The sequence below is a fragment of the Octodon degus genome, unplaced genomic scaffold (genome assembly GCF_000260255.1).
Source record: "Octodon degus isolate 3935 unplaced genomic scaffold, OctDeg1.0 scaffold00255, whole genome shotgun sequence".
Taxonomy (NCBI): Eukaryota; Metazoa; Chordata; class Mammalia; order Rodentia; family Octodontidae; genus Octodon; species Octodon degus.
In genome coordinates, this window is record NW_004524831.1 from 2,327,525 (window position 1) to 2,335,744 (window position 8,220).

Here is an 8,220-nt window from a genome sequence, read left to right on the forward strand (position 1 = left end):
CCAAAAACTCCCCAAAATTTGCACGTGAATTTGTAATACATACAAGTCACTTAAAGAAGCAAACGAGTCGTGTTTATCCATCAAATGGAATTCATATAGAAGAGATGAAAAAAGCGCTATTTCATATGAACTTATACAATTGGATGTCATGTAGAATGTTTACTCGAACTTGGAGACTTCACTGCAGCTCATGCATTTCGGGGTCCGTTCATGTCCCGTGATGTTAATACAGAAGGGAAACCCCAGCGGCCAACAGGAAGCCCTCAGTCCACCGCTTCCTTCTCTGCACCTGCTCCTGGGACCCTGCCTGGTTCTTCCTGTACAACAGCTACCCCTGCTGGTTCTGAGCGCCCCTGCAGGACAGTTTCTGTCTGGCCCCACACTGAAGTTTTCTCACTGTGTTTCTAGCACAGTAATACACGGCGGTGTCCTCGGTTCTCAGGCTGTTCATTTGCAGATACAGGGTGTTTTGGCTGTTTTCTCTAGAGATGGTGAACCGACCTTTCACGGAGTTTGCGTAGTATATAGTACCACTACTACTACTGATGTAGGCGATCCACTCCAGCCCCTTCCCCGGAGCCTGGCGGATCCAGTTCATGTCATTGCCCCCGAAGTTGAATCCTGAGGCCACGCAGGAGAGCCTCAGGGAGCCTCCGGGCTGCACCAAACTTCCTCCGGACTCCACCAGCTGCACCTCAGCCTGGACACCTGCAGACAGAGAGACATCCTGTTCAGGAATTGTCACACATGGCCAATGTTTATCCCATTTGTGCCATTCACACACAGTGTCTCTTCTTCCTGTAAATTACCTTTGAAAACAGTAAGAAGAAAAACCCAGATCAGCACGGGCTCCATGATGTGTGGCCTGTCCTGATCACAGAGTGGGAAAATCTGGCATTCAGGATTGCACTCCACAACAGAGCTGCAGGGTCCGAGCTGGGCTGGTTTTCATCAGCAGAGGGACGCCTTATTTGCATGATCTCCTGCTATAAAACTGGCTCTTCGGAAGGATGATTTAGAGAAGGTAGAATTAACATCCTATAAGAGTGTACTGGGGAAGTTTGGTGACATATTTTTTTCAAAAATATGAAAACCAATTATAAAAAGTTTGGTATTTATCTCTTCATCCAGTTTTATTTTTCATGTCACATGGCATGCACTTTTGTATTAAATTTCCACTTTTGAAATGTGAAATTATGGAAGTGTGAGAAACAGTATTCTTTCCTGTAGAAGAGGGGATGTGCTGTAAGTTGTGTCCCTACTTTCTGGACCTATTGTCTCCTAAATTAGTAACAAACTGACTCCTATTTCTGCTCTTGGACATAGAGGAACACATCTGCTGGGGTTTCTATTCCCTCTTTCTGTAGGGAGAATGTGTGTGAATTGGCAGCCTCCTGTGTTTGCTGAGAGAAGACAGAACCAGCTATCTGCTAGTAAATCTCTCATTTTCAGCTGTAAGTCAGTCTCTCATTCTTACCCTATGTATAGATACTGCCAATCTGACACACATAACACATAAGCTGCCCATATATACAGTGTGCAGCTGAGAAATTCTAGCACACATGGACAATTGTACAACCACGCAGTCAAATCATGGAACACATGGACCATCCTGCAGTGTGTCCTGTGGTTCCTCTTCAGTGCTCCCTCCCACTACTTTCCTCCTGCAGTCTATCACCGGGCAGCTCATCACCCTCTTCATATTGCTTTACATTATTCTTTCCATTTCAATTTCTATACAAAAAGCACACATCGTATAACTTGGGTCGTGTTTGATACAGAATGCTTTTTTGAAATAGCTACACATGATTATGTCAGTGAGAAGTCTTGAATTTTTTAAAATTAATTCCCCAATACATGAATGTAGATTTAGGGGGGAGACAGCTCAGTGGTGGGCTACTTGCCTGTTGACTGTGGGTCTTCTTTATCACCAATAGAGCAAAACTAAGTAAAAACTTAACAATCAAACAGGAACAAGTTATAAACCAATTCTATTTAATTCTTTAGTTAATGTTTATTTAAATGTTCCAAGCTGTTGGTTATTAGAAGGTTGCTCATCATCTTGCAAATGGAGACACTTGAAAAATTTGTTGTTTTTTTAACCACAAAGAGTACAACATAACAAAAAATGGATAAACTGTAAATTAATATATTTTCTTAACTCTATCAAAGATATGAGGTTACAAAACAATAAAATAAGGAAGTGTGGGATATTGAGGTTACATAAGAAAATAGAGGCAACATTATCTCTCTGGGGCAGAGGTCACCCTATTCCATGTGATAAGATTATATTAGAAGGAATTTATTGATCACAAAATTCTGAGTGTAATGATGCACCAGAGTGTGAGTATAACACATGCAGTATCTGAAGGGTGTATATGTCCATTACTGCTACTGTCAAATACCCTATAATGAGCAGATTATGTCAAACACACATATTTCCTTATATTTCTGGATCCCGAGAGTTGGCTCAACAGATAACAACAGACCTGGGGCTTGTAGGATAGCATTGTGCTTATAAATTCCATCTAGATTTTCTTGCCATTTTTATGGAATATACACACAAATAATGAACCTTTAAATTTTTAATTGGTGAAATTATTGATACCTACGTCATTTAAGTTTGTGAATACTTACCAGATTTATAGTTATAAAATGTCCTTAGTCAAGTTTGCACGAATAAGATATACTAAAAAAAATGCAGGGCCCATTATTTCTCCAGTGAAAGAGAGGGATATGGGAATCAAATGAATAAAGAGTGTGGAGGACCTAGAGTCTCAGCCAGTAAAGTCTGTCCAGAGCCTCAGTGCAGCTGCTCCTGTGCTGCAGCCCTTGGAGCGCTGGCTCCTGAGCAACTAGATCACACTGAGTGCTCCTCAGCTCCCTTTGAAGAGACTGCACATCCCTGGGCTGTAAGGAGCAGGGTCTGCTCCTTCGGATCACCCTCAAAGTGAGGTTTGGGGCTGAGCTCACACTGCCTGCCCCTCGCCATGGATCCTGCTTCCATCCAGACTTTTTCCAGGTTCCCCTGAGCTTCACCAGGACCCAGGCCAGAAGAACTCAGCAGAGTCATTTTGACAGAAATGATAATTTGAGTCCTGCAGAGATGAGCATGGGTTCTATTAAAAATAAGCTTGTCTAACTGAATCCTTAGAGGTAAGGAAAGACGTGCAATCAGAGTATCAGGGATGAGTATTATGTGGAGAAATCGCTGTTCCTGACAGGAAACTACTTTTCATTTCCTTTAAATGTCCCCTTGGACCATATACATGGCATGAAATTGTAAATAAACCATAGTGCTTTGAAACAAATAAAAATATATATATATTTTTTATTATACAAGAGTGCTGATGGGGCTGAAGAGATGACTCACTAGAATAAACACTTGACTGGCAAGCACAAGGGCCTGAGTTCAATCCCTGGTTCTGCCACAAAAAAAGAGTGCTGGTAAAGAAAGCAAAACATATACATATACATATACATATACATATACATATACATATACATATACATGTACATGTACATGTATATATATATATATATATATATATATATGAAATATAGCATTTTATAACTTCAATTCAATAAAAAAAGAGAAAGTAGAAACCATTTCATTAAATGATTTTTCTTTTCTGGTGGAAAGCACAAAAGACCAAATGAGGCTTTTGTCTTACTTTTTTACTTTTTTAGGCAATAGAATAAATCTAAAGTACACAAATAGCCTTCAAAGCCTTTATGGTCATTTAGTTAAGTATCTTGTAAAATCAACTCCTCTCTTGGATTCATGCATGTCAGTCAGTCACATGAAGCTGTGAAGTACATGAACAATGATAAGAGAGAAGAGAAATGAGTGGACAGATTAAATGTTATGATCTGTACCATCTTATTTTAATTCTGATTTCACAAATGTGATACTGTCAACAAATTTGATAATTTTTCTAATGTTGGGCTAGTTAGTTTTAAATTATAATCTTATTAAACACCATAATTGAGTACTTTATTTTTATGTTGAGGCAAAATTGAATCTGGGAAGGGAATGATCCCTGAGGAAGTCAGGAGACAGTGTAGACTTTTACTTCACACTGGTGGGCCTGCATGGAATAATCTCTCACAAAAGCCAGGCTGCACACGTGTGTGAGCTGGCATTTTTATATGAGACATAAGCAGAGATTCGAAATGTGGGACCGGGCAGCTTGGAATTTCTTATTATTAACTATCAGGGTGAGATCATCAGTTACCATCATGCATATCCTGTATTTTCAATTAAGCTCTCATGGTTGCAGGTGGCAACAAAGCAATCACAGAACCATACAAATTTACAGAGCTAGGCAGCTTCAAAGAGCACAATGTTTTATAAAGTTCAAATTTCCTTGTACAGCATTCCCTTCCCTTGTCATTACCCCAAAAAATCTTTTTCAGCATTGCTTCTATCTAAAGCTGCATAAGGAGAAACTTTTATTTGCTATTTCCAAACTTATGCTGTTGACCTGCTCTAAAACAAAGTGTGTACTCCAATTTATTAGGTAGAGTAATATCAGAATTAAAGTAAGGGCTGTATATCAGTGGCCCTTAAAGGGGCTCTAGCTCTGGTCTCAAATCAAACAGAACTTTAAACCATCCCTACTTCTGATTTCATTTTTTGGCCTGGTTATCTAACCTCTCTTGCAATTGTACATGTTTTCAGACTACTCCAGGCTTATTAGCACAGAAACAGCATTTTTTTCCTAGGACAGTATAAACTTCTTATTGTAGAAATACTAATTATAAGTCTCCTATTTTGGAGGACAACTTCAGCAAGAGAGTCTACTTGATTCTGACAATGCATCAAGCAAACTTTGGAGTTCTTTGTCAGTGACCACAGCCAATTGATTTAGTCCCATTTTCCAAATGATGAGAGCAGCTGTTTCCATCCTGACTGAGTCACTTGGTTCATCCCACCCGGTATAGGGATATCCTGGATGGCCTTCGTAAATCTATGAGGGACTATTGAGGATAGCACAACTTAATTCTTATTTTCTCTTTGCTATTTTACAGATTTGTACTTGCAAAATGATAACAAGGACACAGGTGCCTTTTGGGTACTGTTTAAGCATGCTTGTACCTCATCAGGGAAGAAGAAATGGGTATTATTAAGGTTGCTGAGGCCACATCCCAGGTGATGGATGTACTGAACATGTGGAGGTACACTGGAGGTACCTGGTGGGAGGACATAAGTTACATTTCCATAAACAGGTAGAGAAGCCAACCACAGGTGAGTTTTTACATATTTGTGATCTCTTTTGGGGAAGTGCACACATGGGAACTCCATAGCAAAATCCATGATCAGAAGCAACATCTGGGGAGCTAATATTCAGAACATTATATGCTGACTGCCAGTTATGTTCCATGTCTCAGTAAATGAAGATTACCTCTTTTATTTCATTTTCATCAGGCTTTACCAGGCAAAAATGTGCCATGTGTCTGTGTTCGTTCTATTTCATTTCCTGTCATTAAATAGAACAAAACGAAGATCCAAACTCCAGCTTTAAACGCAGGCACATTCATAACAACAAACATTTTCTAGCTATACCTGATCACACTAGGGTTTCCTAAATGAGGAGGATAGTTTAAAACAGCAAGTCTGATCAAGAAAACCATGTACAGAGTACAGAAAAGAGCCTCACTATTGTCTTTCACTCTTCTTGGGTGACTTTCCATAAAGCCAAGACAAAGGTTACAAGAAGCAAGATGACAGGAAGCAAGAACCCAGCTGGACAGCACAACATCAAGTACAAAAGGGAGGGACTAGGCTAAATAGTCACACAGTGAATCCCATCAATGTTGTCCTCCAAACTTCAACTGTGTGATGCTCTATCAACCTGTGGAGTAATAGGAGCAAGGTTTTGAGTGCATTGTCTCTTTAGGGTTATTTTCAGGGGAACTGACATATCTGGATAGACCTTATGTCCAGCAGTTGTCCAAGCTAGCCATTTTAAACCAAGAGTCATGGATCCATGGATGGACTTCTGATATTTGACAGCCATTGTAGTAGCCAAAATTATTACATAGGGAACTCCCCATGTGGGCTGTAAAGGCTCTTTCTTCCAATCTTTTATCTAAACCATATTGCCAGAGCTATATTTATGGGCAGGGGTGACCAAGGCAGGATAGGACAGCTTTATTTGTTTGAAGGCTGAGGTCATCTGTTTACAGGGCTGGATGAATGATCATCAGTTACAATTAGGCATCCTGTATTTTCAGTTAAGCTCTCATGATTATAGGGATCAACAAAACAATTACAGAGCCAGGAAGCAGTTACAGAGCTAGGCAGCTTGAAAGGAACAACGTTTCGATAAGTACAATTTTTCCTTGAACAGTATTTCCCTTAAATTACAATCTTTACTGATAGTGCAAAGGATTCTGAGATAAAAATTGTGTTTAAGATCTGAAAGTTGCAACAAAAATTATAGATAAAATTCAAGGTATATTCTATTTGGAGAAGGGTAATACATTGGGAGTTTTCTTAATTGGAGATAATAGTATACCCACCACACTTTCTTAGAAAATAATTTCGAGTATCCTAAAGAATAGTGCAGTCAAAAGAGAGTCAAATTTACTGTAATATATAAAAACATGAAAGAACTTATAATACTGGCTCACAATGCCTGCCGAAACACTCCAGTATAAAAGAGTGCAGAGTAGGAATTTCTGCCGCTTTCCGGGAACCCCCAGACCCAGTCCTAGCCCAGGTCCGGTGAGTGTGTGGGAGAGCTTCCTGCTACACTGCACCTTCGGGACCAGACCCAGCCCAGGCGCAGCATGAGCCAGACCTTCTCTCACCCCCTTGGGATGCCCCCCACCACTCCACAGCACCTCCCCGACCCCGCCCACCGAGTAGGAATTTCTGCCCCATTCTGGGAACACCCAGACCCAGTCCTAGCCCAGGTCCGGTGAGTGTGAGGGAGAGTTTCCTGCTACCCTGCCCCTGCAGGACCAGTCCCAGCCTAGGGGCAGCATGGGCCAGACCCTCTCCCACCCCCTTGGGATGCCCCCCACCACTCCACAGCACCGCCCCCACTCCACCCTCCAAGTAGGAATTTCTGCCGAGTTCTGGGAACCCCCAGAACCAGTCCTAGCACAGACCCAGTGAGTGTGAGGGAGAGGTTCCTCTCCCACCTACTTCACCTTGCCCCCCTCCCCAGGCACAGCTCAGGCCTGGCATACAGGCCTGGAGTGTAACCCTGCAGCTGCAATCCCTACAGAGAGTGTAGAGGATTGATCCACACAACTAGTCCAGGAGCAGAACATCTTGCCACAGGGGCACAACAGGTTCACCCTCAAGGGCAGCAGCAGGAAGAAGCCGAGCACAGCAGCCAGACCCAAGCCAGGCACAGCTGGATAAGTCCAAATTTTGTAGAGCTGCATCTGAACTTTAGTACGTGCAAAGGTTATAACTACAGCAAAGATCTACAACAGAGGTCAGAAGACAGTGCTACACAAAATGATGAGAAGGAGCAAAATGCAACTTCAGAACCCAAGCCCACCTGTAACAAGTGCAGTGGACACTAACACAAAACAAATTGGAAATCACACAACTGAAAGAAATGAATCAAAGGCTTCAGAAATAAAGAAACAGCTGCAGAAAGGTACAGAGGACCTCAGATTGGAAATAAAAAAAAAAGAAATCCCTGAATTAATAACATCTGCACTAAAGAATCAAATGCAGAAACATATGGAGGAAACCCAGTGCCCACCCAGAATAAGTGTAGAGGACACTAGCTCGGCTTAAATGCATGAATTAATAGCATCGATAGTAAATAAGCAACAGCAGAAAGATAGAGAGGAAATCAGAGCACAATTCTTTTCTGAAATAAAAAAAGAACTTGCAGAACTTATAGCATCTGAAGTAAAGAAGCAACTACAGAAACATAGGGAGGAAACCCAGTCTGAAGAAAACACTGCAGTAAAAGAACTTATAATTGCTTCTAAAGAAGATATTGATAAAAAATAGTGGAGATTAGAAAAATGATGGATTCCTTGAATGAGCATTACAGGAAAGAAATAGATCACATGAAGCAGAGTCAAAGAGATATAGAGGAAATTAAAATCTCAATCACAACCTTGCAAAATCATTTAAGTGAATGTGAAGACAGAGTTTCAGATCTTGAAGATGCTGGTGTAGCTAGTGAAAAGGTAAGAAAGGATCCCTTAAAAAACAACGAGGATGCAGGAAAGAATAAT

General features: G+C 41.0%; 1 pseudogene; it reads right to left on the minus strand.

Annotated features, from left to right (window-relative positions):
* Window positions 1-263: 263 nt before the first annotated feature.
* LOC101586356 lies at window positions 264-902 on the minus strand (annotated as a pseudogene).
* Window positions 903-8,220: the final 7,318 nt, after the last annotated feature.